The sequence below is a fragment of the Rhea pennata genome, chromosome 13, assembly GCF_028389875.1.
Source record: "Rhea pennata isolate bPtePen1 chromosome 13, bPtePen1.pri, whole genome shotgun sequence".
In the NCBI taxonomy this organism is placed as follows: Eukaryota; Metazoa; Chordata; class Aves; order Rheiformes; family Rheidae; genus Rhea; species Rhea pennata.
Genome location: NC_084675.1, coordinates 10,571,076 through 10,589,906, shown reverse-complemented (window position 1 = coordinate 10,589,906; position 18,831 = coordinate 10,571,076). Strand labels below are relative to the sequence as shown.

Here is an 18,831-nt window from a genome sequence, read left to right as displayed (position 1 = left end):
AGAATATGTAACTTGTGGACATACTCTTAATCCTAATAACCCAATCACATAATTCCTCTTTCCTTTAGGAGTCTCACAAAGCTGCCCATGCCCACACCCAGTCATGTTTTCTGTGGTCTCTGCAACCCCTCTGCTACACCACTTATCTTCTCCCACTTCCTCCTTTGTGCCTCTTTCTGAGTTACCTAAAGCACTGAACGGCCAACTGCTTTCCATATAGTTTCATGGCACCTTCTACACATCATGGTTTCCTCTCTAATGTGCTTGATACAGGCAGATGTTAAACACCTTACAAGCCATCTCATTACGGCAGAGGAATAAAATCAAAACCACCAGGTTACAGGGTCACCTGTGAAGCTCTGTTCACCTGTAGCCATCTTGTTCTGTGAACACCATCCACTGGTTTCATACTTTGTGCACAGATGTTTTTGTGGCTTGGTAATACATAACTTAAAGGAAGTAAGGGTTCTATGAAATACTAGATTGGCTGAAAAAAAATAACAAATTGCTCTGCTACAAGCCTCTGATCTCCATTGTGCTCTCTCTATTACACACTTTTCCCTCTCTGGCTAGAATTGCATTTGGCTCGCAAGAATAGATATTCCTCATTTAAGATTCTTACCTTCTCCTTGGAGATCTGGCATGCATTCAGCTGCAGTAGTGAAAAGCAGAGTGGAAATGAAACTCCGGCAGCAGCTCTTCTTCACTTTCATGTAGCATTATCAGGAGCAACAGTCACATCCATGCAGATCCCATCGATGCCTACCAGCCAACTGCCCTCTTCATCCTGTGGGAGGTTGGCGGGGGGGGGGGGGGATCAAGCCATTCTTTGCACAGACGGCTCAGGCACCACAGGGAGCACTGGCTATGGTCTGACTCTGGGACCACAGGTTGAGGACCTCAAAACCAGAGGCGCAGCTCACCTGCAACAGATAAAAAGTAGAATCCGTCATTCTTGTATTCTCAAGACCTCATGAGCACAACAATATGTAAAGGGCCCAAAAGCTTCTGTAATATTTTGGGAGAAATGTACCCAAAGCTTGCAGTGCGTGTGGAGCAATTCTGCCAGCCAGAACGACAACATCGCAAAGGGAGTCAGCACAAAGGTCATGGTTACAACTCCCTCAGTGTGCCGCAGAATTACCAGAGCTCATCAGAAAACTAAAACAAAACTGTGGGTGAATGAAGATGAGACTCTGCAATGGACTCTGTAAAGGACATAGGTAGTCCTGTTAATGTTGTCTGGAGTAGAGTTTTACGGTGTGCATTCAGTCCGCCTGTTAAAAGAGAGGTCACCGGTGAAATCAAAAAAGACTAATCTAAAATAATATTGATCAAATTGCCAGATCAGTGAACCATGCAACAGAGATCTTTTCCTGTAGGTCTTTGTTACTGACTCGCTGTAGAACCACTGGCGCGAATGGGCTTTCCTAACGGCTTAGCACAACTGACTCCTGAAGGACAACGCTCCTCTTCGGGGCTTACACAGCCCCAGAGTGCAACAAAGAAGTTTTGCTGGACTTTAAAGGACAGAGGTCATTTGGAGGCATCCAAACTCTCACTATGTTCTCTCACTGCCCTGCACAGAACTCAATTTCTTTTTATAAAGACTAAATTCATCAATGATTTTTTTTTAATTGTGTCAGTTAATCAAAAGGAAACTATTAATCTCCGACAAAAAGCGGACAAATAAACATTCCCTGTGTTCTCCTGCGTCCTTCTGCTCCCGAGGAGCCCACGAACGTGCCGAGGCTGCGGCAGGAGCGGTCGCGGTCGCTCCCCAGGTACCCGGGGTCGCTGGCGTGATCAGCCCCCCCCCACGGCTCGTGCGCCTGAGCATCCAGGAGCCCTTGCAGGGCCAGCCCACCTCGCGCGCTCGCGCGGACGGAAGCGGCGTGGCAGCGGACCGGCGCAGCTCGCGGAGCGTTCAGCAAGGAGGTTTGACAAAGCACAACCGCTCCCTCACTTACAGACGAGGAAACCTCCCCCCCCCCGGAAGCCTGATGAGGTTTAAAGACGCGTTTCACTGTCAGGGACGGGAACCCACGCTGGCTCCCGGATCGCGCCGGCTTCGGGCCCAGCCAACAGGCGCGCGCACTAAAATCATCCCTGCTGCTCTTGTCAGCGAAGGGCTCCAGCGCAGAGGAGAGCTGCAAAGCTCCGCGCGCTAACGGGCTGAGGAATTTATCAGGCGCCCTTCTGGGTATTCAGCCAAGCTGCGGTGGGAGGGCGCCCACGGCTCCGGCCCTCCTGCCGCTCGCGGACTCCGCCGGAAACCTCGTCTAGGAGGCGCAGTTCAGTTTAATCTACTGATAAGTATTTCTGAGTGAACATCACAGATCATTATAATCCCTGGTTCTAAAATTTAGGAATAGATTGACGCAAAGCAAATAGGAACTAAACTTCTGCCCTACCAACGGGCAGGAAAGAAAAATCCTTTTTCCTCTCACCAGAATTCCCCCAGTTACTCTCTCGGCCAACAAAACATGAGTTAGTAGCAGTAATATTACTGCTGCTTACAAACTTTACCAATAAAGCAGATGCGTTTTGAGATTAACTGAGCATTTGCCACCAGAACCCTATCCATAACGTGTCTCCTGAAGCTGTTTTACTTTTCAATATAGCATATTTGTCAAGTCACATACAATTAAAACATAATACGGATATAATATTATTTTTCCGTTTTCTAGTCCGCCATTAAAAACAGAAGGACATTCCATGTAGTGAGTTACTTTTCAAAAATTGCTGGAAGGATACATGATTTTTAAAAGTCAACCCATACACACTGATCTTATGATAAAAGAAATTATTAAACACTGATAGGACCAAGGGGAGTTCAATGCAGAGTATTTAAATATAGATTGCAAATATACAGATGCTTCACAAAAATGCTGCAAAACAAGTGCATGTTTTCTTTATCATTTTAAAAATATATTTCACAGTGAGAAGAGTACAGACATGAAATACTGCACGGTGTATATCTGCTTCCTTACCAGAGCACTTCTTAAACGAGCCTGAGTAGCAAAATTAAAACACTGCTAGCTCTAAGTATGAATAATTGGAAAGAAACATGTTACTCAGGAAACTGGGGTAATAGCTTCCTCCTGTGAAATGGGAGGTGGACCGTTAATGACAGCCTAATGTCAAGGTCTATACTTCTCAGAAGTCCTACCCAGAAAATTATTATTCTATCAATGGACACAGATTTTATCATCTTCCTTTCCTGGTAAGAGACGAGCCTGAAGAGCAGGAGAGTTGTTCTTTTAAATAAGATCTTCACACTGACACAGGGCGGGCGCAGGGAACGGTGCTCCCAGCTAACGCCAGGGCCGCGGCACAAGGCAGAGCCCTCTCTTCTCTTAAGGATGAAGCAGAAGGAGAATGTCTTCTCTATCAACACATCTTCCTAACCACCCTCCTCTTTGACTTTCCTAGGCTCCTGTATCATGTTAGTCTTCTACTTAAAAAAGAAATTGCAACACACAAGTTCACCTTATTCTTAGCAGAGGACTTTTGTCCTTCCTTTGAAGAGAAAGTTCTCAAGGCACTACCAGGAGGACACACATCTTTTTACAATTATAGATCAATCAGTCTCTCCTCTTCCTTTCACTTGTCTTCCAACTCCCTGTCCTGACCATGATCCCTCACACTGAGCTAAAAGAGTAAATAGTTCAGATTTATTACAGTCTCTACCCTCCTCCATAACGATTCCCAACAGGCTTTGCATAATTTGGCTTTACAGTGCTGAGAACTCCCAACTGCCACAAATTAATGGAAGATAAGAGTGCCCTGCACCTTGCAGAATTAGAGCCAGATAGTAATAGTCCGGCAACATTAGATCACTGTTTTCAGTACAGAAACGAAACAACCTCCAAGACTGAGAAGACCAACATCCTTTTCTTCATCTTATTCTTTGTACTTCAAACAGAAGCAGCAGACCCCAGATGGGAGGGGGAATGTCTGCCAAGTAGGCACATACATGTCTGAAGCAGCATCCTGCTTCCAAACCCCACCCATGAATGACACTAAAAAAATACAGACCCACAATCTTTGCATTTAAGTTCAAAAATTAAGCAGCCCATATTTTAAAATAGCAGATGCTGCACTTATATGACAGTCTCACCAATGAGAAAATGTATCATTATAGAAATGATACAAAGCAATCCTAGAACAACACAAATCAGATAGATAAGAAACATGATGAGTTTCAAAACAAATGAAAAAAAACCAACTCTCAAACAAATAAAAGTAGGCTCAGCTGGTTCTTCTGATAATGACTTTTGAAAGCACATCAAGAAAAATGGATCAAATACACTATGAAATAGATATTCTACTAATTTAAGAGGAAATTGAAAACGAAATATAAAAGGGCTACATGACGCAGAAAATCATAAGGGATTGCTACTTGTAATTCTCCTATTGCTTTGTCTTGCATGAGTTACAGGTCAGTCCCTAACTCCAGACATTATTCCATGCTCTCTTTATATAATAGTTGCACATTTATGCTATTGTAGTAAAGGTTTCGTCAGCACTTCCATTATAAACCTCTTACCAGGAGTTTAAGCTTGGTCATAAAAATATACTTCAGGCTGAAAACTGGCATGGAAAGCCTCAGTCTACGAACAAAAGATACAGAAATGTGTTGCAAATACAGAATCACAAAATGGTTGAGGCTGGAAGGAGCCGCTGGAGATCATCTGGTCCAACCCCCTGCTCAGGCAGGGTCATCTGGAGCTGGTTGCTCAGGGCTGCTTCCCGTTGGGTTTGCATGTCTCCAAGGACGGGGGCTCCATGACCTCTCTGGGCAACCTATTCCAGGGCTCAATTACTCTTAAAGAAGATCTCTCTTATGTGCATGTATCTTTTATTTTCTTCAACATAAAACGTAATATACAATAACTTTTAAGCTACCAAGAACTAAATACCTTTGCTAGGTTGCCATGATCCAACTGTGTAAAAAGAATGCAACCTTAATTCATTTCTGAAGTACCTATGCATTCGATATAGTCTTCACTTATATGCCCAAATGTCCACTTACATTGGACCTCTGCCTTTCTCAGTGCTAAATTTGACACGGTCTACATGGACTTGATTTTTTCAGAGACTTAAAACTTAGTTAAATTTGAATTTTCAAGGAAAAAAGACATGGCAGTGATGTCTGAGAAAGCTCCATGCAAATTTAAGTGCTTAAACATGAAAAATTTTTCCTTATATTTGGATCATTGAGAAAACTTGAATAAAAGAACAAAATTTCCTTTAATGTCCTTCATATAAACAGTGGAATCATCTTCCTGAAATTTAAAAATTAATAAAAGACAGCCAGACAGTCGTCATAAAAGATTTCAGGCAAGACTGCAAAAGGGCAAAATTATAATACAATAAAACAAGGAACATATAGGGGAATATCAATGCCCAAGGAACCTGTACTGCCAGGAAACATACTGCCATTTATATGCAGTACCATAACAATACTGTGTTTTTTTGTTAATAAAGAAAATTAACATAGGTCCAAGGCCCACTGGGAAAATTGTCCTGCTCTGTCACTCTTGCTGTGCCTCCACTTGTGCAATTTGTTTCACCAGCTGGCGAAAAGCTGATGGCTCACAAAGCATCAGCCACAGCACAGCCTCAGGCTGAACCGAGCTGGGGCTGCAGAAGGGAGCAAGAGGCGGACGGGCCGCGATGCAGGTAACCGCTCCCCACGTGGCTACGGGCGCAGAGCTGTGGCGTGCGGCTGCAGCTCGGCAGCAACACTGCCCAGACCTGGGTCTCCTGGGAGTCCCCACACCATTCGACAGCACGAGCACGTGCTTCTGGGGTCTCAAGGCAAAAGTGGCTTTGGGGGCTTTCTGATATATCACAACATCAAAACATCGCAAGTTTTTCCAAGATAAACTCTTACGAACAGCTGGCAGAGATGTGTAAGAAACTTCCTCCTCTTCTCTGGTCATAGCCTGGGGGCATGTTTCTCTGCAGTCTCACAAGAAAAGCACAAATCGAACAGAGAGAAGCCACAGAACAGAGACCTCACTGATTTAATTTCTGTGCTGCTTTAGCACATTTTTACTCCGCTTTAATAATTTCCTCAAGTTGTATTAACAAGGTTCTCAACTTGCTTTTTGTCAATCTGCTACAGAAAAGTTCCTCCTGGTGACAAGCTGTTACAGCTATGGGCATTTGCAGAATCAGCTATGCATTTACTGCCTACCTGCTTGTCCACCACTTTAGTCTCCTTTCCAGGTCTTCAATTATCTCAAGCAGAAGTTTACAATTCCTCAGTATATTTTTTTCTGTGAAAAGGCTGACCTCTGGTTTCTCCTGTCTTCACTAGCCAATGTCCAACTATCGGTCAGATTAATATTTTTTAAAGACAGGAATATTCACATTTTCCATTTTGTTCCTCTTTATTTTTTTTTTTTGGCAAGTCTGTACATCATCTCTCTACTTTGATAGTCATTACATACTTCGAAGACAGACAACACATTAACTCCGAGCAGTAATGCTAGTGGCCTTCCTTTTGAAGTATCTGTTGAAAAGCTTTTGGTAGGTCAAAAAATTGTTGCCAGGAGCTGATATCAATTGTGCTTTAAAGGACTCAACTCTTCCAAGTTACAGCATCCCTACCCATTAAGAGATGTCTTAGGTGAACCACACGACCTGAAGAGTTGGTCAGCCCATGCGTTTAATGCTTTTTACTTTCACGTTTCAACCCATTACTTTCTCAACGACTGATTCATTGCACCAGAGTCCCTTTTGACGTCAGCCTCTGTGTCACTGCTACAGTCTAAAGCAGACATTTCCCTCAATTAAATTGAAGGTTACTTGCTCTCACAATCTCCTGGCGTTTTTTTTAAACCATCACTGTATGTCAGTGGCTGTAGCTGACCTCAGATTACTCAGGTTAGTAATGTACACTGATACCTTCTAGGCTTAACACGTAGCTTCCCACACAGCGAGCTAGTTCCCAAGATGCCTGTATTCCAAAGAACAACGTCGCGAGTCAGAGGCTGCCAGCTGATACGCTGAAAGCACCTATTTGAAATTTTTCAAGCCAAGAAAATCTATTCATGACCTGCATATATATCCAGTTTGCTGAAAAAAGCTGCTCTTCATCTCTTTATATTTTCACATGGCACTACAATTAAATCTGATCTAGATACTTTTCACACTGTCTTTAATGCATATTGTCTTATAGAGACCAATTACTCAAGGCACATAGGCCCAGAGCTGGTGTTTATCCCTGGGTGAAACCAAACACTTACACAGGAACTATTCCTCTCCTAAAGTCTCCCATATACTCTTTTCACTCTTCACTTTTATATATTAATCGCTTCTCACAATTTCCATGTTATATTTACTGGCACAGGTGCTTCTCTGTCCTCAATTTAATGTGTATGTCATCTGTACATATTTTAATTACCTGAGGTTCTGAATGTGCACTGTCCTCTTCCATAACTCTCCTTAAAGAGCAGTCGTTCTTCTTCAGTACAAGGATCTCATTTGGTATATGCACTATTTTTACTTTCTCAGTTTGTTGATCTGACTTACCACAGTTTCTGCCTCTGCTGGCATTTCCTTCATTAACACTGATTGGTATGCTTTGCCAGACTATAACCAGTTTAATTCTACAAACTTTCTCCTTGCTGATTTATGTTTATATAAGAATGTGTCCCATGATATAGATGTTCCTGATGAATGCTCTTGAAATAATTTTTGCTTTTTAAATCACTGAAACTTTACACAAATAGGTAACAAACTTCTTATTCCTCTTATGTACCCTTGAGAACATAGCAGACACATTAAGCATTAAATACTAAATTATGCCAATATACATTATCTATGAACACCAAAGATTTGTATATATACCACTGATTTTAAATTCCTCCCTGTCTTCTTTCTTATTTGTGACACATCTAATACCACCCACAGTTTTCAGAGCACAGCCTGTATTTCTACATACTAGAATACACTAACTTAAGCCCATACCCTTCTTTATAAATATATTGTGGAAAGAGAAAGTGCAAACATGATTTCATATACAACTAGTACAGCACAGAAAATAGGATCACAAATGACTGTATTTGAACTAAAAGTCTACTTAGGACCCACTTGAAAATGTGGTTACTCACATCACTTCTTAATTCTCTGATTACTCATACTTGGAAGCCAAAAAGTCAATATCAAAGCTCATATACCACATGTTTAATCATAGTGGTATCCTGGGCTAACAGAACCTCTTCAATCCACACTCTCATCAACTCTCTTGGGAGAAGCAGATGTTTGCTTTATTGCTTTCATACAGGACTTGAGATTTGGCTAAGAATCTGGAATTAAACCGTTCTTTCTTCTCATCAGTTCTCTCATTCAGAGAGAACAGAGGGGATGGAGCCTTCATCCCAAACACCAAAAGCAACAGGTTTGCATTCTGCGTCTGCAAAGCCAGTGCTGCGACACAGCACTTAATGCAGACTTACTTGGTTGCTCACTTTGTTAGAAGAGTCATTGCTTTCACGTGCACACTAAAAGAAATTAAACCTGTATTGAGAGGGGTCTAATTAACAGATCTCCTTTCAACACAGATTAAAAAAAAACAATGCTCAGATTACATACTTCATGCTGATCAACTGCAGAAATGGAACATTCACCAACTTTGGAAAGGCATTCCCTTGCCCATAGGTAAACCAATAAAAATCTTATGTAAAAATCATCATCCAAGATTTGGTATTATCCTGGAATTATCTAGGCTGGTAAGTATGATGTGTGCTCCTAAGCATCCCAGAACCATGTCAGATCTGAGATCTTCCACATCCTCTTGCCACTGCATCAGTGTCAACACTATCAACTACCTCAGTGTTTAAAACACTGGGATATTTGCTACTCTGCTTTCCATTTCTTTGAAACTAGTCATCAGTCTCCCAAAAGAGAGAATGTTTTTCATTTTGGGATCGAATACAGGTTTCATTCTTACCAATTCAGATGCTGAGCTCAACTTTGCCTCTCTACTTTGTCTCCCAAATTTCAGTATCAGCAGTTCCTCACCCCGAGCTCACAAATGTAATGCAAACACTGAGGTAGGGAGCAACAAGGACCATTTCAGCTTAAGGAGAGTGGATTGTAAAGGTCTCTTCTACCTACAGTGCCCTCAGGCTCATACTGCTATAGCACATATATTAGGAAACACAACTATCGGAGCATTTTGCTTTACAATACATTCTTATTTTAATCAGTACGCATCAACTTTTCAAAGAAACCTAAATGACTTTTTTCTTTTTCCTCAGGTGAGGAAGGGTTGAGGATCACTACAGCTTGTCTCAGACTGAAGTATCTGTTTTCCATGATTATGATGGACCTACCTCTTTCCCATTTGGCCTCTGGGGAGAACAGAGAATTTTAGAGATTTCTTGGATTATAAGGACATCTTGGACTATATTATTCAAATCCTGAATATCAGCTCATCATGTTTCACCCTCCTTATTCGAGCTATGAGAATTTAAAAGATTGCCATCATATGTTTTCTTAGAATAAAGCTAACGGGTTCTAATTATAACCAACATTCAAGAAAATCTGCTTTCCAAACTGTGCTTGGTTTTTGGAATTGCCCATATAAAATAGTCTGTCTCGCACAGGAAGTCATATTTGTTCTAGATTTTGGCAAACACACACAGCAAATATGCTCTGAGACCCTTATATGGTTCCTAGAATAAGATTTACTCCTCGTTTTTCTTACTTAGATCTAATAAAGGAATATATATTCACAATGTTGACTGAATGAAGAGAGGTCATGAAAAAGGTCTGGAGCTATAGAGATCTTTAAGAAAAACAGAAAACCTTCATACAAGTCTCTTTCCCCAGAATCCTCATCTCAAGCAGCCCTTTAAGCTTTCATCTGCCCTTTTGGTACTTCAGCTTCTGCTAGCCTGCAGTTACGCACCATTTGCCTCTTCCAAAGCCCCTTGCAAATTCCTGCCAAAATGCAGGCACAGGGATGCCAAAGCGGACTCAGAACAGCCCCACAGCCACTACGGTCCTTGCAGCCCAGAGCCTGACAATGCACAGTAATATTAAATCAAAACACAGTAATATTAAAATCGAAACAGTTAATAGTCCAATGAGGGCAAGTCCAAGGGGGGCAAATTCACACCTCTTGGGCTTTGCGTGACAACTGCATGACATCAGCTGCACAAACTGCATGACAATTAGCATTACACTTAAATGTCTTCCAGGCACTGTGGAAAGAGCATGTCAGTGCAGGTATGTGCTTCTGACGGATTTGTGGAATGAAAGTCACTGCAGGGCAGCATTTTTGAGACAAGTTTTATACATTGTTAATGCAGCACATAAGCTGTACAATTACACATCCATTGCTCACTGCCAAATTTATATGCTTCTACATATTGTTAGATTAAGATGGTTTCATTTCATTGCACTGCATATGGACTTTGGAAACTGTATTTCACTTAAACTTTTGTAACACTGACAAGCAATGCTCGTGAAAGACACACTATATTGGTTTTCTTGTGTAAGCGCATCACCTATAAAATGCCCTGAAATAAAAAACATGTGGTATTGACAAACACTGTATTTTTATACCCTTCCCATAAAGTGATCTTCTTAAAGTGTAGGCTGCAGTCCAATGTTCCCTTCCCCCACAGAGAAGTCTGATTTTAGAGCAAATTGCACTGGATTAGGCTATCATGTGATGCAACATCTCTTGATCTGACACACTTCTTAAAGCCTGATGGGGTTTTGTTTACACTGAAAGACATTTGATCCAAATCAGCAGGATATTATAGTGCTGTCTAATTAGAATATCCTTTCAATTTATAGTGAATAACAAAAACACAACATTGGGACTGCTGCCCCAGGGACTGGACAAAGAACCAGCAAATCTGGGTTCTGCCCCCAGTAGCAACCCCCCCCCCCAAAAAAAAAAAGAGAAAAAAAAGGAAAAAAAAAAAAAAAAAGAGGAGGAGGGGCACAGAGCAAACAAATTACAAATAACTCTTTGCCTAATTATTGGTGTGCTATGTAACCTTAAATACAACACTTCACATCTTGTGTCTTAGTGCTATGGAGTCCACCAAGATGATGCCCTGCAAAGCCTGAGATACTTCCAGTATCTGTCTTCCTGACACTGGCTAACGGTAGACAGTTAATAGAGGCTGATGGTGCTGCCACTACCATTACTTCTACCCAAGGACAAGAGGCAAATCCAGAGGTACAAACCTATGCTGTCCACAGATCAACAGGCAGTGCTACAAATTTCAAAAGCAACAATGCCTTCACCTTGTTCCTTTTTTTCCACCCAGGCTTAGAAGCAGCTTAAATGGGCCCCTAATGTCAATCCATTTGCAAAGTCTATATAGTTGTGGCAAAACCAAAGTCACAGCTTTTTGTATAGAGCAGGAAAGCCTGTGAGATTATCCGATCCTGTAACAATATATCAAGTTACATATAGGAAGCAAGGGAAAAGAACCTCCCAAAAACCTAGAAAATCAGTAGTCATCAGAAAAACTCAAATATCCCAGGCAAATTCTTTCCAACTGCTGACATCAGAATGTCTGCAACCTCTCTGAGCTGTTTTTAAGAAATGGTTGCATTTATTGCACGTAGCTTGTTCTTATACTAGAGGCGAATGGAAATGCACATACAGCTGTTACTGAAGGTCACTGCTTACACATGAAACTGCATTATATGAATAAAGTTGCACGAGAAGGATGAAAGTGATGAAATGCAGCTGGCTTAGCACACAGTGATAAACACAGGCAAACACATCACAGTTCAACTAGGGCTAGGATACTACAGCATATTCCAGATTCAGTATTTAATTATCTCTGGACTATGTCAGTCATTAAGCTGTTGGCAGCATGTGTAGAGGGCATGCAGAGGCTGCAGCAGATACTCGCCTACGAATGTCACATGCCAGCAAAGCTGCGTGCCACACGCACACCAGAGAGATTCAACGGCTGGAATTACAGCTAAGCATCTTCCACGTAAAGTAGAGTTAAACGATGGCTTGGATGTCATGCCGCTGGCAGGATGCGGAAGCACAGCCTGCCTTGCCTGGGCTTGAGGGAGCTGCTGCTGGAGGAGCACAGTAAATGCTGGGCTAAGGGAGATGAGTGATCCCTCTTTAACTCTTTCTCCCAAGCCACCTGGAAACCCAGTGCAGACTATGCTTCTGCATCTCTTCCACGCAAGCTGCTGGGGTAAAAGACCATTCTGGCTTCAAAAATCAAGTTCAGTCAAGCTTAATTCCCTTCCTTTGAAGGGATGTATTATGACACTGTCTAATTATATGATTACATTCTCTTATCTCCTCCCAGGAACATCTCATGGACAACACTCACAGACAACAATTATCATAACAATGTCATGGCCCTGTTCTTCAGGATGCAGCTGCAAATTTGATTTACTACACATTCAGTTAATGTTACCTGCTCAAAGTCCCCTGCTTGCCCTTCAGGAACTTGTCCATCTAGCTAGGAGAGCTTGTAGCTCCTCCTGTGCCTACAGCCTTCCTCCAGAAATTCCACGTCACTTCACCTTACCTGACTAGTCCTTATTTCAGTGACCTTTGCCCAGGAAAAAGCATCTCCCTTGAACTCCAGCCTCTGTCTCACTTTAGTGTTCAGGGTGTATCCTGTCTCAGTGCCCAGGTGGGAGCACTGAAGCACTGGCTTACCCTACGTCAGGGTACCTGGTACCACCACCCACAAAGCAGCTGCTGCTCTGAAGGTGCTCCTCAGCTGGGCATGTCCAGGACAGGCAACATCCTCACATCGAGAAGCCCCCTCAGCCTTTATTGAATCATATGCAATTAAAGTCTGTTGAAGTAACACGACTAGATTTAGCTGGATTCTTATGGGAAGAACACAGCAACCCTCTGCACAAAGCTTCTGGTCTGAAATACGGAAGTGTTGGAGTTTTTCAGCCAACAACTAAGAATTTAGTCTTCTTCTAAGAAATAGGTCCATTATTTCTGCTGACAAATTCTCAAGTTCATCTCACTGCAGCAGCCAAGTACACCTGAGTTGAGAAGGCTCAACTCAGCAGACAACTTAACTCTAGGAAGCACAACCAGCAATACCTACCCCATATCTCATAGACTTGCATTCTTCAGCACTGAACAACAACAGTAAAGCACTGTATAGCTAAGTACATTACTTTTTAATGACCTTTGAGAAGTTAAAGACGACAATCAATTTGTTCCTATCTGAGCTGTATGTCTGACATGGTGAGGGCTCAAAATGGTCACAATGGATTGACTTGACTGTCTCTTCTTGCCTTCTGCAGCATATGCTGAATTCTTCACAACCTTCTAATAGGCAAGTTATAACTTGGATGCAAATGATTCTGCACCCTAACTATTCACATGTATCTGTGAGACTGATCAAATACCAGCAATCCCAAGAGCAATGACATGTCTTTCAAGCAGATTTGCTCTCACATTGCTAAACATGAAGCAAAAAAACTAAAAATATATGCTTTGTATTTGCACGTTGTAGACACTTTGACTTTTGGGTTGTGCAAGTCTGGTGTGCTCAGTGATCCTTTTGTCATTTTAAGTCAATATACTTTAACTATCTCTTAGATTGCTAAGTGCACTGGGGAGATTTATGGCAACTGATAATGGAAAAAATGACTTTGTAATTTTGCAGGAAGAAGCTGAAACTTTGTTCCTTCTTCTCAGATCTCCAGAGTCATTAGGATTTTGTATTGTAAGTGAACCTTAAAGATTTGGTTAAACTAAAACTGGATTTGCCTGAGTAATACTTTACTTCCCCCCCTTTTTTTTAAATACAAAACATTTCTTTGTATTTCTGTTCTACAAAGTCATAAAGCAGTTTAACATAATAGCTTCTTCTTCATAACATTTTTTCCACTCTAACTTTCCATTGTGTGTTAAAGATGCAAATATTAAAATGCAAAGTCAAATACAAGTTATTTTCAAAGCACTAATGTAAAAAAAATTGTCTATTTTCTCATTTTCTAGACTAATATTTACCATCTTTGACAGCCTCACTGCTGAGTAGATTGCTGCATATTTCAGCATTATCTTTTAACAACTTGACAGATCCACCTATTTTCCTCTGATTATTTTATATCAAGTTGGAAGCATATTAGTTCATTTCTGACACACTGAATCACAGGATTTGTAGCCCAGCATAAAGTCCTGTGATATATTGTTAATATTTTGATGATACTTTACAGAACAGTACTTGGGTTTTCAGCCCCGTTACTTTGGTCAGATGTGCTCAGAAATACAGCCAGCAGCCTCAGTAACTTCAGGATCACATGTTCTGTCAGCACAAACACAAGTCAGGCAACCATCTCAAAGACCTGGTGGAAAACCAGAACCAAATTGCCACCTGGGAATTCCTGATTACTCATCTTGGCAACAGCAAGGAGCATGTGCTTTCTTGGAAGAGAAAGGCATCTTGGAGAACTCTACATTGGATATTCACTAAATACCAGCAGTTTCTATTGTTACTCATTTTATTCATTTAAATGCATGTCACAGGCTGTCAGTGCATGGGGATGGATAGCCAAAAATGCACACAGCTACGGTAAAGATGGAGTATGGGACAACATAAGTTCTATTATAAACATGAGCAAAGGAGTGTGATTTATCAATATGTGGGCACACACCCTTTCAAGGAAACGTATCCTGCACAGTCTTGCTGCCCAGATCCAGAGAGGAAAAGACCCTCTCCACTTTACCTTTTAGTTCACTTCAACGCTCTCTTTCTTCAGGTTATAACCGATAATTCTACTAATTATTTCCAATTGGGTTCCTAGAATTATTACAGAAAAGATTTTGCACCCAGTGAAGCACACAATAAGCTTTATTTACTTTCCTAATGATTGTATATTCATAGGAAGTAAGACTAGAAGGGACCTCCTGGGTCATCAAATGCAATTCCCTGCTATCATGGGCAACCACATAATATAACCTCTTCATAAATGACCAAGATTCATCTTAGAAGTAATTTAGTTTCTTGTCCCCTCTACTCTAATTGGAAAGTTGCTCCAAAACCTCACCGCTCCAGTGGTTAGAAACCTTCTCTGTACCAAATTAAATTTATTCATGGACAGTTTATCCGAGGTGCCAATGCTGCCCTTTAGCTTAAGTAACATTTCTACCTTCCATTTAGTCCATTTATAGAGAGCAATCATAACCTCTGCCATCCTACTATTGCATTAGCTTATAACGTATTGTATATATCCACATAACTGCTTAAGTACTAAACAAGCTTTGTTAATTTACAAAGAGTCTTTCCAGAGGCCAGGGAACTCCACGCCACATTACAGTGCTCAGCTTTAGGCTCTTTTGGAGTAAGTCATCCTGATCTATTGGTGTTTTACTTGCCACACCAATTTACATCCATTGACGATGCGCGAAAGAAAACACAAATCACCAGGAATGTCTGACAGCAGGCACGTGAGCGCAGTGGAGTCTGCTGAAGCCTGCTGATGCTGAAAATGGTAGTTGTAAAAGGTGGAAATAGTTCATTGCTACAAAATTTTAAGTAGAAAGTGTGTTTCTCCAGGTCCCTTGCCATGCCAGCAGGTATGAGAGAGACTTCTGTTAGTCCCACACATTCATAAATAGGCAAATACCCAGTCATGGCATCTAGAGGGAAAGGGAAACGCATTTTAGAGAAAACCCCTAGGCCACATTCACCTCTCTAGGAATGGAGGTGGAGGACAGAGAGGCAACAGAGCACCAGCACCAGGAGGCCCCTTGTCCCTGGGTGCTCTCCAAACATCTTGCTGCATTTGATGCTGACCACAAAGTGGACTGGGATAAAAGGCAGTGTCCCCAACCAAAAGGTTGGTTCCCAAACGCTCCAGCTCTCAAGTAGGAGTTATGCTGCACCAGGCTGTCCAACCCTAACTCTTCAGAAAAGCTGAGCATTTTACAAGAACGCCAAATGCTTGTGGGCATTTCCTTTTTGTACTTTTACCAGTTCCTTACCACAGCAGTGGAGCTACAGCTGAAAAAACAGTTTTAGATCAGTGAAGTTACAGCATAGCCCCAGAATTACATAGGTATTAGACCCACAAAGTTTCTTGTTGAAACTCTCATAGGGTAACAGCAAGGAAGTCATACCTCATGACTACAGGCTGTTTTGAGGGCACAATGGCCTAACTCATGGCAAAAACCCCACAAATTCTTTGCTGGCTTCTACAGGAAAGTTTCTCTCCTCTTCTGTCATTGTTTACGTCCTGCAGTACAGAAAAGCACATATACCTAACTGCATAAAAAAAGTGCACAAATATATATACATATATGTACACGACATACATATATATATATATATAAAATTATATCCACAAATATACACATTCTGCCAGTTTTACCAATATATGCACACATAAATATATAGATGAGTACAATAAGCAGAATAAACCTTCTCTGGAAATGGGGAAGGCGTAGGCATAGTTTAGAAGTCATGCAGAATCCCTAATTTATCAGTTAGGTCCCTCTCTGGCTTTTTCAGGTCAGCATTGCTGTTTAAAGTACAGATGTTGCAGTTACTTTAGATATTATACAACAATTATTATACAACAAGAGAGAGATGTTATACAAGGCAATAGATATTATATGGCAATAGATATTATACAACAAGGTAACTACCTTTCAAAATACTTGATGTGAACTGGGAAGCTGTCAACCTAACACACTTGTATATTAAAAGGGGATAGTAAGTAGAAAGCTGCAGTGGAGTCCCAAAGACCTTCAGGAGGGAGAAGATTCTTGAAGAACAATACTGACAGATGTACTTAACTACATAGCAAATACTAATTGCCAGGAAGGGAATTCTGAGGTATCTTTAACAAATAAATGAGAACTTAAGAGGTTATGGTTGCAAATATTGTAACATAAAATGAACTATTAAATCTCTTGAGCAGCAAGCTCTGAAAGCTGGAAGAAAAAGATGAACAGTGAAAATGGATTTCTTGATCAATAAAGTCAAAGGTAAACATGGCAGAAGTAAAATACATTATAGAATATGAGCTCTGGCAGACAGAAAAATTAGAAACCTTAATAAACCTGCTTGTGTCAATTGAGAACCAGGCAGATTTGAATTAAGATTATTCGGATTGTTAAAAAAAAAAAAAAAAAAAAAAGACAGTTGGTAGAGGAAAGCAAATTTCAGCTGACAGAAGACATGCAGACATGCACAGGGTGAATTTTACTTATAAGATCACAGCTTAGAATGGGCTGTTTTACATTAAATATTGCTATAGTTTGCTTAACAAAAGTAAATTAGCAACAGCAACAGAAATGAAAGAAAGGCATTTAAAAAACAGATGGAGTTGAACTGGGCACAGAACCTGTGGTAAGGCTAAATAATTTTCTTAATATAAAGGTAAGACAGTATTATCACAAAGAGCACTAAAAGAACAAAATTAGAGAGGAAAAAAGTATCATAGAGTTACCTTTTGCTAAGATAAGGTAGGGTTTATTATTATTTATTTTACATAAATTACTACTTTTCCATATACAGAAAAGGCAATGGGGAACCATCAAGAGGAAGAAACACCCCACCAGTCACTACCTTCTGCCCATGAAAGCTGGCAGCCTGAGAGCTAAGCGCTCGGCTGGGGGCTTGCTGGAAGGAGCACAGCTGCAGCGTTCAGGGAACACGTTTTCCCTTCGCATCACACCCGAACTGAAAATTGCCTGGCAAGAGGCACCATGCTGCAAGTGGTCACACTCAAAACAGAGCGCCTGTTGCACTCATGAAGAGTTAAAGTACTGACCCACTGCTCCACAACGGAATTTTTAGGCAAGGCAAGGATCAGGCAAGTCACTGAAGCTCAGGCTTCGTAGCTTAGTTAACCAGAAACAAGCACCTGGATCACATAAATCTTCATACCGCCATCCCCATAGCAGAGCCCTCTACATACTACTTCATCTTCCAGAGTATTTTGGTGCATGTGGCGACTGGATTTGCCATAGATGCAATTGGACAAATGCAAAAGTGGTGAAGACATTCATTTGCAGGAACTCTTGTCTTCCTTTGCACTGAAATTAAGGGAAAAGCCTGGGAGAGCTCTCAGTGCACTCATTCTTCCTTAGCTGAGGGGGGGGGCCCTAATTGTAGAAAGAGTCTAAGTTCAAAAGTATAACCATGCGGTCCTATAAGATATCTGAACTTAACTGAAGTACTTCCAAAGTTTGTTGAAGTTTATCTGCGTAGATGCATAGGGGTGGTAGGTAAAGGTAATATACAACTGAAATAATTCTCCAGAAAAAAAAGTGAAAATATTAATATTGCCTCTAATTCACAGAAAAGACCATGAAGTGATCAAAAATTACCCTAATTATACGCATAGCAAATGGATATATATTCCCATCAATCAGTCATCATCATACACATAAATAGCTAGATAAAATACTCTTCCTTACATTTTGCTAAATTAGTGCAAGCTACAGCTTTCAAGCGAAACGAAAGTAGTTTGGTAGAGTTCACTCAAAAGAACAGTCAGGGAGGAAAGATATGTTCTTATTCATGCAAATCAAGTTAACTTACAAATGTTGCTTTGGTTGAAATTGCAAATTTTTGACCAAGATGTTCATATTTCCACAACATCTAAAGTAGCAGAGTCTATTAGAGTTTTTAGGATCTATATTTATGCATTTGTCATTCCCTGAGCAAATCTAGCTCACAGGTCCAAATATTTGCAATGTATCATAAATGCTCTGAATAAAAATCAACTATGCTTGAGAATAGTTTGCATATTTAAGGAATAGGGTTCTACAGCTGAAATAAATGATACATAAACATAGCTCATAATCCAACACTTATCTTTTTT

The 18,831-nt window shown here is 40.9% G+C and overlaps 1 long non-coding RNA gene across 1 annotated transcript in view; it reads right to left on the bottom strand.

The window, feature by feature from the left end:
* Positions 1-691: 691 nt before the first annotated feature.
* LOC134146125 (uncharacterized) overlaps positions 692-18,831 on the bottom strand; it is a 134,920-nt gene continuing 116,780 nt past the window's right edge. The window contains exon 3 of the long non-coding RNA XR_009959782.1: positions 692-923. This is a non-coding gene — a long non-coding RNA (uncharacterized LOC134146125). The remainder of the gene's footprint in view (positions 924-18,831) is intronic.